The sequence below is a fragment of the Chiroxiphia lanceolata genome, chromosome Z (assembly GCF_009829145.1).
Source record: "Chiroxiphia lanceolata isolate bChiLan1 chromosome Z, bChiLan1.pri, whole genome shotgun sequence".
Taxonomy (NCBI): Eukaryota; Metazoa; Chordata; class Aves; order Passeriformes; family Pipridae; genus Chiroxiphia; species Chiroxiphia lanceolata.
Genome location: NC_045671.1, coordinates 34,235,084 through 34,248,554, shown reverse-complemented (window position 1 = coordinate 34,248,554; position 13,471 = coordinate 34,235,084). Strand labels below are relative to the sequence as shown.

The window sequence follows — 13,471 nt, the reverse complement described above, 5'->3', positions numbered from 1 at the left end:
GACAGGCTGAGAAAGTTGGGGTTGTTCAGCCTGAAGAAGAAAAGTTTGCATGGAGACCTCACAGCAACCTTCCAGTATCTGAAGAGGGCCTACAGGGAAGCCAGGGAAGGACTCTTCATTGGAAACTGTAGTGATAGGACAAGGAGTAAGGGGTACAAACTGAAAGAGGGCAAATCTAAGCTAGATATACGGAAGAAATTTTTAACTGTGAGAATGGTGAGGCACTGGAACAGGTTGCCCAGAGCAGTGGTGGATGCCCCAACTCTGGTAGTGCTCAAAGCCATGCTGGATAAGGCCTTGAGCAACCTGGTCTAATGGGAGGTCTAATGGCAGGGGCAGTTGGGACTAGATGTTCTTCAAGGTCCATTCCAACCCCTTAACATTCTATGATTCTATAAACAGTGGACTGGCAACGGAGCCAGAGCTCCCCTTGCCAGAACGGGCCAACAGGTGCTCTCACACTTCTGTGCACCACCACGGCCTCACATCTCAGAGTATCTCGCAGCCCTCTACGGCCCTTCGCAGCCGTGTTTCCCGCGGACCCGGGACGGCCAACCCCAGCCGCTCCCCCGCCCCCGCGCCGCAAACAACCTCCTGCGCCCAGAGCACCAGCACCCGCACCCGCAGGGCGAGAGCCGGCAAAGGGCGAGGGGAGGCGGCCAGGGGCGAGGGAAGGCGGCCAGGGCGGCGGGACTGGCGGGAAGGGCTCTCTGGGCGCCCACCGAGCTGTCCCGCCGTCTCGCCCATGGGACGAACGGGCGTAAAGAGTCGCCCGCGGGAGGAGCCCTCCTTCAGCACCGCCTCCTGCCGCCATCCGCCAGCGCTGGAGGTGAGGGGAGCGCGGCGTTGCCGGCCGGGAGGGTCAGGAGCGGCAGCGGGGAGTCCCCGCTCCGTCCTGGGCAGCTCGGCCGGGCGCCAGAGGCTGCGGGGGGCGGACGCCCCGCAGGCGGCGGTGAGGGCTGGGCGCGGGCGGTGCAGGCGGCGCGGGCGCTCCGTGCCGTGGGTCCCCCCGCCGGGCGGGCGCGGCGTGCCCGGGAACTGCGGCGAGGGCTCTCCGGGTTTGTCTGGCTGCGTTTTGTAGGGCTGTTCGGCTCGGCCCCGGGGAGCGGGGCTGTGGAAGAAGGCGGGCGGCGCAGGTTTGAGGCCGGCGGGGCCTCGGAGCCGGGCTGGGGCAGGTGCTGAGCCGCACCGGGAGCGGAGGGTCCCTGTCCCCGCCGGGAGCACCGCCGGCACCCGAGGCCTTAAAGGACTGGCAGAAAACGTGTCTCATTCCTGTGCTTTTTGCGTGTGTGTTGGTTGTTTTGGGGTGTGTGTGTGTATGTGTGTTTCTGTGAAGTTCCACAGACTTTTAAGTCTAGTAATTGTGGGACTGCAGCTTTTTAAGGAAGAAAACATACCCAACAGCCTGTGAGAGAATAGTGAGGAGTAGGTTCCTGCGTGCCTGAGGCGCTAGTTCTTTCAGGATTGAACTGTGCTGTGGCTGAACGGGCTTTTCCAGGTGCGCGCAGCCCGTCCCCTTGGAGGTCCGGCTGGGCGCCGCCGCGGAGAGAGAGGGGCTGGACTGAGGCGTCTCTGCCCAAGACGCTGATTTTGCTGAATAGGATCCGACAGCAGGAAAGTCTTTAAATAGTAAACTTACCTGTTACTACCATAAAGTAGCATCCAATATCCTGCTTAAGTGATCAGAGGGTTTTGGGTTGTCACCCCCCCCCGCCCTTTTCTCTTTAATGCTGTCTCTTCAAAGCTGAACTATGGTACGTGCTGTTGCTTAAGGAAAACTTGGTATGGATGTTGTTAGTTCTTCCAAAGGAAATGTAAATATACTTGTTTCATGTTGCTTCTAGAAGGATATTCCATATGCTGAAGAAACAGTGGGTTTGTTTCCTTCCATTTAACAAAATGATGAGAGTTTTGTATTTATGTAAATATTTTGAGCTAACATTTGGATAATGTAAGGTGGAGGAGGGCTCAGATCAAAATTAAAACCACAGAAACTCTTCTTAAAATGAACCTAACATAAGGAGCATTGGCAGTTTGGGAATTCATGAATGTATACAGTAGAATCCACTGGGCTTTTTTTATATCTCAGTGTAAATTTATGGGATGTTCATTATGATGGAGATGCTTTACAACAAAGTTCATTAAATGATCTCAAAATTTTTCCACCTTCAAAGTAGAGAATACATATTCTGATGAATGCCTAGTGTGGTTGTTACTCTGACTCTTCCACAACATAAATAACGCTTAGTTGATCACATCTCTTTCTCCGTCCAGATACTTTTTCCTATGCATAATCGACTGGGCCTTTTCCTTATACCTTTTTCAAAACTAATTCAAGAAAACCAAAATTGAACACAATTATTTGCATCTCTTTTGTTTTTAAAGATCAGTTTCTAATAATTTATTTATTGAGGGAAAAATAAAACAGGATTGTAAAAATGTTCCTCTTAATTAATTTTTACTGTATTTTATCTTTTTACTGGATTCTTCCCTTCCCCAAATTACATAAAACAGGGAGTTGAAAATCATATTCCGGATCTAGGAATTGATCCTTGAATCATTAAAAACGGCAGGAGGTTTCTTTCACCAAGTTCATTTGGTGCAGGTTTAAGGCTGTCTTTAGTTATGTGTTTGGGTGTTCTTGATATTGGGAACATTTAAACATGGTTTACTGCAATAGTGTGTGTTTGTGGAATTGTGCTGATTTTTCTTAGTGTTGTTTCTTATCTTCTTAGGTAGCTAAGGCATTTCTTTTTTTTACTTCTGACACCAACAGAATAGGCTAGAAACTACAAAAAGTACTTCCTCTGTGGTCACATAATGTGCTCCGTATACTATTGCAAATATGCTTACTGATTCTTGCAGTCCTGAATGTGCTGTACTTAATCTGTGTGTTTATGTTCTGTGTAACCAAGGCACTTTAAGTGTCTTGGCATTCTTGCCTCCTTTAGGGTAGAAACTGGCAAAAGCTTTTCCTTAGGCACCTGTCTGTAAGACGCTGCCTCCCCTTCTCCCCCCAGTTCACATTTTGTTTTAAGGGTGAATAAACTCTGGCTCAGCTTCAGCACCCTCCACGATACGTGCTGTGCTAGCAATTACTGAGAGCCTGCCTTTGTCTTATACAATAGTTGAACAAGGTATACTTGTTGGTGTTGCAGTTATTACTTTGCTTACTTGTTCACCTTCTGTGAGAAGGTGACCTGCTTAGTGGGTTAGGTAAAGGCTGTTGATATAGCCTACCTGGACTTTAGTAGATAGCCTTAGACACTGTCTCCCACATCATTCTCCTGAGAAACTGGCAGCCCATGGCTTAGACAGGTGCACTCTTTGCTGGTTAAAAAAACTGGCTGGATAGCTGGGCCCAGAGAGTGGTGATAAATGGATTTACATCCAGCTGGTGGCTGGTCACAAGTGGTGTTTCCCAGGCCTCAGTATTGGTTCTGTTTAATATTTTTATTGATGATCTGCATGAGGAGATCAAGTGTACCCTCAGTAAGTAAACAGACAACACCAAGTTGGTCAGGAGTGCTGATTGCTGGAGGGTAGGAAGGCCCTGCACAGGGATCAGGACAGGCCTAGATAGATGGACCAGGGCCAGTGGCATGAGATTCAACAAGGCCAAGTACTGGGTCCTGCTCTTAGGTCACAACAACCCCAGGCAGCAATCCAGGCTTGGGGGAGAGTGGCTGGGAAGCTGCCTGGTGGGAAAGGACCTGGGGGTGCTGATGGGCAGCAGCTGAATATGAGCCAACAGAGTGCCCAGGTGGCCAAAAAGGCCAGTGACACCCTGACTTATATCAACAATAGTTTGGCCAGCAGGACCCCGGGAAGTGATTCTCCTGCTGTACTTGGCACTGGTGAGGCCTAACCTCAAATCCTGTGTTCAGTTTTGGGCCCATCACTCACTACAGGACAGATATGGAGGTGCTGGAGTGAGTCCAGAGAAAGGGCAGTGAAGCTTGTGAAGGATCTGGAACACAAATCGTATGAGGAGCAACTGAGGGAGCTGGGATTGTTTTGTCTGGAGAAAAGAAGGCTCAGGGGAGACTTTACAATTACCTGAAAGGAGGTTGTAGCTAGGTGGGGCTCGTTCTCCTCTCCCAAGTAACAAATGATAGGGCAAGAGGAAATGACCTTAAGCTGCACCAAGGGAGTTTAGATAAGATATTAGGAAAAAATAGTGGTGGTCAGACTTTGGAACAGGGTGCCCAGGGAAGTGGCTGAGTCACCATCCCTGGAGGTATTCAAAAGATGTGTAGATGTGGCACTAGGGACATGGTTTAGTAGTGGACCTGGCATGGTTAGCTTAACAGCTGGACTCAGTGAACTTAAGTGTCTTTTTCAACCTAAAATATTCTGTGATTCTACTGCTGGTAATTATGTGGTGCCGTATTTGAAATTGATATACTGTGGAAGCTAAAAAGCAAACTTCGCTGATCAAGCAAAATAAAATGTGCATTTAAAAGCATAAAAATTAGCAGCTTGGTATATGTTTTATTATTTAAAACTCCATGCTGCTTCATAGAAAACTCTACAGAAGTTAAAAGCAATGGAATGCTTTTCTAAATGAAGTCTTTGCTGACAGTACTAAGCAGGGATTGGGAACATGCTGCTCATGTCTCCTCTGCCATCCAGTGTTAGGTACAGCTTGGACCATTCCTTCTCTAAGTGTAATTTGTGTTTGAATCCATTTTGTACTGTACCTACTTGTTATGGGCTGTTATAACTCACTGCTGAAGGTTCTTGTTAATAATAGGCCGATTGTTTGAGTCATTAACCCTTAATATTTCAGTCTCTCACATGGGCCCTCACCACTGATATCCTAAATTTAATTTTCTCTAAATAGATCAAGTGTCTGATTTGTCACTGCGGATTCCTGCTGTGCTTATGTGGTCATGTGTCTTGTCTTATTCTTCACATTGGTACAGTGCAAAAAGAGGGTTTTCTCCTTCTATGTGAGCAAGAAACTTCAAGTCCTCCTTCAATGAGCTGGAAATTTCACTTTTTATCTTCCACTCTCCACTTGTGAACTAGAAAACTATCAACCTGTTGTGAGGTACAGTATTTACCATTTTGTTGTTATTTTCTCCTTGCTGTAAAACTGGCTGTTTTATTTGTGATCAGTGAAATAGAGAAAGTTGTAGGTGTTGCAAGTGCCTTGTATATTTTCACTATTGTCTAGATGTGCTTGTGTTTTGTATTTTGGTAGGTGTTGCAAATGCCTTGTATATTTTCACTATTGTCTAGATGTGCTTGTGTTTTGTATTTTGAAATATGAGATTTATAGAAACTAAAAGTAAGAGTAAGCTAGCAGCAGTTTCTTCAATGTGTCACAGCTATGATCTGCATCATAGTCAAAAAGCAAGTTACTTGCAAAATTTTGTGTATGTGCACAGTCATAGGATGCTTTTGTCTAATAATGCAGGTACTGTATGATGGCCATTTTATTAACTGTGCTCATTTTTATTGCTAGCTCCTTTAGCTCAAGATTCATGTATTTTGTGACTGCATGCCACCTGGCCAGCCCCCTGCGTTTGGTGCCCTTTGGTTTTCATGAGATCCTTGTTATTGCAGTATTTGAAATTCTAGAGATAATGATATACTTTTAAAAGTGTCTCTTTGAGGCCAGGGAATGCCCATATTGCACACTGTGGAACTGAGACACAGAGGCTGAAAGATTCATCCAGTGCTGTATAAGAAGCATGTGTCTGCAGGTGATCACCCAGTGATAGTACAATGATTTTTATCCTCTCCTAATGGAGAGCAGTTCACTGTGCATCATAAAACTCATCCTATGAAAAAATGTATCAGGCTTCTGGAATTGGGTTCCACTTGGCTCTGTACAAACTTAGGAGTTGGCAGTTTTCTGGCAAGGGAAAATATAAATTGAAAGGTCTGTCTTGATGTCCTTTGACTAGAGCTTCTAGTTTATGATCACAGTTACATTAAGCATAATGGGCACAAATATAAAGATGCTTCAATTGCACAAATACTTAAAAAAATCTGCACAATTCAATAGTACAAATATTGCTGTTATTTGCAGCAGTTTACAGTTATTAAGTCTTGTTCACAACTCCAGAAACATAGCTGTGCCATCTGAACTGAAGAAAACTTCTGACATTTAAGTTTACAGCTTGATGAGCAGTGCAGTTTAGTGGGATGTTCCCTTCAGCACCAAAGCTGACTTAAAAATACTACAGCTGTTATGGCAGTTTGCCACTCTTTTGGCTGTGGTTGCACAACTGTTGGTAAGCTTTGTGATAATATCAGATCACTGAACTGATGTGGATTAAAAATAACTTTGCAAGAACAAAAGAAATTAGTAATGTTCAACCGGCCCTTTAACTGGTGCAATTTGAAGGTTCAACCCACATTTGTGGGGTTGTGCTGTGGGGGGTGTAAATAGCAGTGGAGAGGCATAAGAGAAGCAGAATTAATGGATTGAGACCATGAGTGCTCTTGAGAAGGTAATGTGAGATTGCTGTTGGTGTTCCTGTAATCTATTCAGGAAAGAGAAACTTGTTGCTTGGTTGCAAGAGCTATTGCCCTCACCATGTTCCCAGTCTGAATCTCACTTTCTGTGCCTGTTTAGGCTTTTCCCCTCCTTGTTGCTGCTAGTTGTAGAAAAAGTAGCTACTTTGCTACTCTGTAGCAAAGCCCAAGGTGAGACGGGTGCCTGCCAAGTTGTGAATGGGCTGTATTCTTCTTGGACTGTTTTGTACCCAGAACTTCCCATCCCTCACTGTCTGGGAAAGTTATTTGCTTTTTTCTCCTGCTGAGTTTATTTTTGAAAGAAGTTCTTGGCCTGAGAACCAGTGTGAGTCAGCTAAATGCCGGAGGATACATCCATGCAGGTAAATGATAGCTTAACTACACGGGAACTTGTAGTGGGTTGGCTCTTGGATTTTTTTAGGCCTTCCTTAGCAACGGGGTCAGAAATCCAAGGAAGTATTCCATATCATCTCTTTCCGTAACACAACATATAAAAAGGCGCAGATAAGAGAGTTCACTCTCTTCTCTCTCCCAGTGGCTGAAGGTGACAGGTCTCTCCATAGACGGGCTTTGCTTGTGTAGGCCAGGGCCTGCTGCTCAGACCTGCCGTTATCTCCGGTCCCTCCAGGAGGCATGGGGAAGTTGGCTGCTGCCTCGAACAGTTCTGCTGTCCCGTTCAGGGAAGTATTTAATCCATTTTTTTGTGCTTATCCTCAAGCTCTCTATTAATGGGCATATTTGGAGGATATTTGTTTTTAGTTTTTATCCCTGTTCCCCCCCCCCCTTTTCTCTTTTTCCCCCTCGGGAGCTCCCTATTTTATGTACAATATATATATTCAAATAATATATATAATTGTAAATATATATTTTTTATATAATCCAGTTGATTTCGGTTTCTCTCAGTTTCTATAATTTGTTTTTCCCTTTCCTCTCTTTGCCCAAAGGGGGAGAGAGGACAGGGGCTTTCACTGAGCATTTGGAGACTTGGCAGGAAGCCAGCTCAAACTTGCTCAGAGCTACAGGCCAGTCAGTCTCACCTCTGTGCCTAGCAAGATTATGGCGTAGGTCCTCCTGGAAACTATGCTCAGGCACGTGGAAAATAAGGAGGTGATTGGTTCCAGCCAACATGGCTTCACTAGGGGTAAATTGTGCCTGAAAATTTGATGGCATTCTACAATGGTGTAATGGAATGAGTGATTAAAAGAAGAGCAACTGACACGCAAAACATTTAACGCTGTCCCATATGACATCCTTGTTTCTAAACTGAAGAGACATGGATTTGGTGGATAAGGGTCACACTCAAGAGTTACAGTCAAAGGCTCAGTGTGCAAATGGAAGCCAGTGATGAGTAGCGTCCTCAAGTATTGGTATTGGGACTGGCGCTGCTTAGCATCTTTGCAACATGGACAGTGGGATCAACTGCATCCTTAGCAAGTGTGCCAACAACACCAACTGGGTGATGTGGTCAACATCCTGGAAGGAAGGGATGTCATCTAGTAGGAGGCTTAAGAACCTCATGTGAAGCTCATGAAATTCAACAATACCAAGTGCAAGGTCCTGCCCCCTGGGTTGGGGCAATCCTGAGCACAAATACAGGCTGAGTGGAGAATGGATTGAGAGTAGCCCTGAAGAGAAGGACTTTGGGGTACTGGTGGATGAGAAGCTGGACATGAGCCACCAATGTGCACTTGCATCCCAAGGGCCAACCACATCCTGGGCAGCATCAAAAGCAGCATGACCAGCAGGGTGAGGGAGGGGATTTTGCCATCTACTCTGTTCTGGTGAGACCCCACCTGGAATGCTATGTCCAGCTTGGGGGGGGGGCGGGACATGGACAACAAGGGCACAGACCTGTTGAGCAAGTCCAAAGGAAGGCCACAAAGATGATGAGAGTGTTGAAGCACCTCTTCTATGAAGACAAGCTGAATGAGTTGGGGATGTTCAGCCTAGAGAAGAGAAGGCTTCAGGAAGACCTTAGAGTAGTCTTCTAGTACATAAAGGGGGCCTGCAAGAAAGCTGATGAGGGACTTCTGATAACGACCTGTAGTGATAGGACAGGGGGGAATGGCTTTAAACTGAAAGAGGGTAGATTTACATTAGATATCATGAAAAAATTCTTTATTGTGAAGGTGATGAGAAACCAGAACAAGTTGCGTAGAGAAATTGTGGATGCTCTATCCCTGAAAGTATTCAGGGTGAGGTTGGATGGGGCACCGAGCAATGTGGTCTAGTGGCCAGGGGAGTTGGAACTAGATGATCCATAAGGTTCCTTCCAACGCAAACAATTCTGTAATTCTGTGATTAATTGTAGCAGGAGTGTGCCTGTCACTTTGCAGGTCTCAGCGTAGCTATTGCCAGCAGCAGCAGCTGGGGGAGCAGAGAGATACCAAGGGTGGCAACCTGATGGGAGTCCCAGCCCTCTACTGAGGCTGGTCTGTGCTGGCCTCTGTTCTGTGTTTGCTGCTTTTGCTGACTGCCACGTGCAGAAAGGTTTCCCAGTGTTGGAATGGTACTTCCATTTAATTATGTAAACTCTTATGAGGTCTCCTGCCATTAGCCACTAGACCATGAGAGCAAATAAGTCTTTCCTCTTGGATTCATTACAAACTGTTTTTTCTTCTCCAAACGTAAGTTTGATTTTTTTTTTTTTTCAGTTCATGAAGAGGACTAAGTGAACGAGATAGCATGTCTAAGACTGTGGTTTCCTCATTACTGATGGCAATAGTAGAGTCACAGGCTGTGAGTCAAATGGTTTGGGTTTTGGTGTTTTTTTTAGCTTATGGAAGATTTCTGCTGGTCTCTGAGTGATTTGGAGCACGGTTTATCATCTGCTAGCTTACAAAATTTGGGAAATGTGTTTTCTTTGTTTGCCTTTTTTTCCCCGCAAGCAAACTCAGTTGCTGGTAAAACATTCTAAGCACTCATGACCCAGAGAAACTGGAAGCAGCCAAGTTTTCATTTGGTTAATGTACAAATCCATTGCAGTCATCACTGCTGCCTATCTCCAATTAGAAGATTAATGAAGTTATTTACTTGGGGTCAAGAGAGCAATCTTCACTTGTTACATACCTTCTCTAACCCAAGCTGTAAAATTGTAGGACTATTAAAAAGGAGTTTAAAAATTTGTGGGCTTCCTGTTAGAGCTATATTTGAAAATTTTCAAAGGATTATTGAACTACATGGAAAGATTCTGGGATTTCCTGGTTACTTCTAAGATAACTTTCTGCCTTGAAAGTGTCTGCAAATGCTCTCTCCCTTTTGTACCTAATTAAAGTCTTGGTCTTAATGTGTCATGAGTCAAAGCCTTTTGGTGAGAGTAATGCACTGTTTGTATGAGCGGTGCCCAAGTTTACAGTGTGGCGAGTAGCAATACCTGGAACCAAAACTGTTTCAAGTAAGAACACTGAAGTTTTCAGTACTGCTGTTTGGTTCTGACAAAGTTTTTTGGATCACTTTGTTACTTAAAGCTACTTCAGTGTCAAATTTGACATCCACAGCTCAGTCAAGGGATGTGCCAGCTCTCTTATTGCCCTTGGTCTTTAGTGTCTGTTTTTCTTGCTCTAAGGTTTTACAAATTTGAGAGGACTTGTGTACTGATTTGTGTGAATATACAATTTTTTATGCATCATTCTAAGAAAACATTGCTAAGAAAATAAATAATCCTATTCAGACTTTTTTCTTCAGTGTGTTTGCTGACCATATTAGGAAAGGTTTCTCTGAGGATGGAGGGGCTAAAATTTACCTTCTATGCTGTTAGAGAGATTACCATGCAGTGTAGTGTTTTGGTGTATGAGTCAAGGTAAAGATTACTATACCTTTACACTTTTCATAGTGCAAACCATAATCAGCAGATCCACACTTGCAGACGCTGATTGGGGTCTTCTCTGTATTTCTTTGTGATATATCTGTTCAGAGAGCAGAGGGGATGCTTCTGATTTGTGTGGTGTGGAGAGTGCCTCTTACTCAGCTGACCCATCTCCAGTGTTGCTGTGGATACAGCAGTGTTTCTGTGGATAAATAAGTAGTCTGGAAAGAAAAAGGCATGTGTGGCTCAACCTTGCACAAAGGAGCACACCCTTAAGACAAAACTGAGTACACAATTTCTGCCAAAACAGGTGTCTTTGCTTGATTTTGAGTGATGTGGAGGTCAGTATGGATAACTGTATAAGATGTATTGCAGTGCATGAAGACAGACACACACAGAAGCCTTTGAGGTACCAGTACATTAGTCCTTTATACCCCACTCCACTTAATGGAAAAGAAACTTCACATTCAGAATGGTAGTGGAAGCTCCTGGGAGGAAAGAGAGATGTCCCACCAAGTTAAGTCACTTTGTTCAACATGAAAAGAAAGGAAGTATTATGAAGATCTTTTTGGATAGCAAACAGAAAACCTTCTCATGGGATTCCACAGCTTCTGGTTTTGTTTTTAGTACAAACATGATGATGTAACAAGTCATCTCATTAAATAATGATACTTGTATGTTTAATGTTATCAGGTTTTGTTTACACTATAAACCTTTTTCCAGCTATTCATAGATCACTATAGTAGGACTCTAAAGTATTGCAATGGAAAGAACATTATTATGTATTTCTCAATGGCAATAGAAATCTAAATTGGAACCTTACTTTGCTGGTCTTTCCACTAGAAATGGTCTGAAACTCCTGGGAACGTGGAGGAGTATGCATCACAGTCTTTCATGATCACTTTTTCTGTGGTTGTTAGATTTCTGCTGAAATTTGTGGTGCTGATTGCATAGAGAGATGGGGTGCTGCTGGGACTACTTTTGTCTTCTGGCCTGTCAATATGGTGATTCTTAGCATACACAGAAAGCGGAGATGGCATTGTTAAAGAGGCGGCTTGGCATCTGTTTTCTAAACAGAAAAACACCCATAGAATATTATTACATGGTGTGCAAATAATGGAATCCAAGCATGAGATAATAAAAGTACCTAAAATTAAAACACAAATACCTGTGTAATTTTAAGGTGCCTTCTAAAATTCTGCTGTAACTAGATGAAACAATGAATTTAGGAAAAGTTTTAGTGATGATACTGAGAAGGAAGAGTTTCAGACCTCTTCAATAAAATTATCTATCCAATCAGAAGACCATCTTAAATGACAATGTTAATGGCAAATTGCTTTTGTTTCATTTATATAGGAATAGCTACTAAAATGTTCATTGTTGAATTAACTTCTTTTTTTAATATATATATTTTCTTCAGAGCCAGGACTAAGGAATAAGTAGTTTATAAATATTGAGGTTAAGATGATTTGTGTACTGCTTCTCATCTGAAATGTATTCTTAAGGATGTTTTATTCAAAGTCTTATGCTTAAGTGTTTGAAAAAAAGAAATTCCAACAGTAGGAGGAGCATCCTACTTGTTAACCCTCAAAGCTTTAATTAAGTCCTGAAGTATTGTAAACTGTCATCTTTACTCAGTCCCAAGCTCTCTGTCTGAAATTATGTAGAACATGGGCAACTAATTTTGACCTGTCTGTGGAGAAATATTTTAATTGTCTGCCTATGAAACGGCAGATTCAGTGTATTGTGGTGTTCTCATGCAAAATAGGCAGTGTCTATCTAGACTGGAGGTTTTTTATGGCTGTCCCATGCTTTTGTTTAGTGTTTACAAGGTTGCTTCTCTTCCTTTATGTTACTATCCTGATAGAGAACATACCAGGTTTTGTTGTGTGTTGGTGTATATTTAGATGTGACTTTTGTCATGTGGTTTGCATACACTTGTATTGGAGCCTGAAGTGTTAATGCAAACAGACAGATCCCACCTAGGACTGTGTTATTTGACTAGCTGTTTGTAGCAGAGTAGCAAAACTGGAGGTTTTGAGCAACGAATTAATACTTTAAGTCATCTACAGCCCCACAGAGGGCAATACAGCCCCTACAGAGCCTGCAATGTTTCCTTCATTTTTGTCTCTTTACCTCAGCAGACCGGGTTGTTATTATTATCATTATGTGAGCACAGGGCTTCCTGTTGTGCTGTAGTTAGCCAAAAGTGAGCACACAAAGCTTCAGGAGAAAAGAAGAAACACATTTGAAAGTACTCTTTATAGTTACTCATTCTCAACTTGAGATTGTGTTCTGTTAGCAGCTGAAGTGATCAATTTCCTTCCCCTTTCCAGTAGTAACCCAGTAAGTCATTAAACTCCACTGCTGATTACTCTTCTGACTTTTTCCCTTCTCTTTATAAGTTTATTTATAAAGGAGAATCTGTGACGTGCACTTGGCTCTCTCCTAATTTTAAAAGATACTGTGCTTCCTGTGGGAAGGCTGATAGTGTTGTAAAATGAACTTACTGTGCAACACCAAGAAAGGAGATTGTTATCACTGTGTTTCAGCAATGTACATTAACAGCTTTTTCTTATTGTATGAATAATTAGAAATGTTGTTTATAAAGAAAAAGGGCCATGGTCTGCTCTGCCTTTGGGGACTCCAGTTTCGAGATTTAGCTAGGTTTCTTTGGGACCTGGGCTCCATTGTACTAAAGCACAAACAGAGCATGTCTTGCCTGTTACTGACCTCTGAGTTTATTTTGGTAAGTCTTTTCATACTTTTGAAAAGTATTTGAACCTATCCAGCTTCTGCTTCACGTGCTTTATGTCACAGAAGTTACAGGAACTCTATAGGGTGGAGGATTGACATATCAGGGTGATTATCTGAGAGCAGTACCCTCTTTGCCTTATTTTCTCTAAAGGAAAAGTTGTGTAAGGATTCCTACAGTAGTTGTGTACTGCACAGCTCTTCTTTGAACCTGCTCAAGAAAGATCACTGTAGTTTAAGTGCATTTTTGATCAAACTGTGAGTTGGTACAACCCTAAAGTAGTTGTGCATCATAGGAGCATCCTGCCTTATATTTTTGGTTCTTGAATTTATTTATTTACCTGTGGTGTAAAAATGATAATTTTAACAACTGTTTGACCATATGTGGAGGTCAATTATTAACTAGTAAGCAGCCTTGAA

General features: G+C 43.2%; 1 protein-coding gene across 4 annotated transcripts in view; it reads left to right on the top strand.

Moving 5' to 3' along the window:
• Window positions 1-471: 471 nt before the first annotated feature.
• PIP5K1B (phosphatidylinositol-4-phosphate 5-kinase type 1 beta) overlaps window positions 472-13,471 on the top strand; it is a 110,917-nt gene continuing 97,917 nt past the window's right edge. For 2 of the 4 annotated variants that reach the window (XM_032674602.1, XM_032674598.1), the window contains exons 1-2: window positions 766-829; window positions 4,929-5,056. The gene's annotated coding sequence lies outside the window, so the exon portion shown is untranslated. Of the gene's footprint in view, window positions 830-869; window positions 953-4,928; window positions 5,057-13,471 lie in introns of those variants that run through there. The other 2 variants (XM_032674599.1, XM_032674600.1) reach the window with 2 other exon arrangements.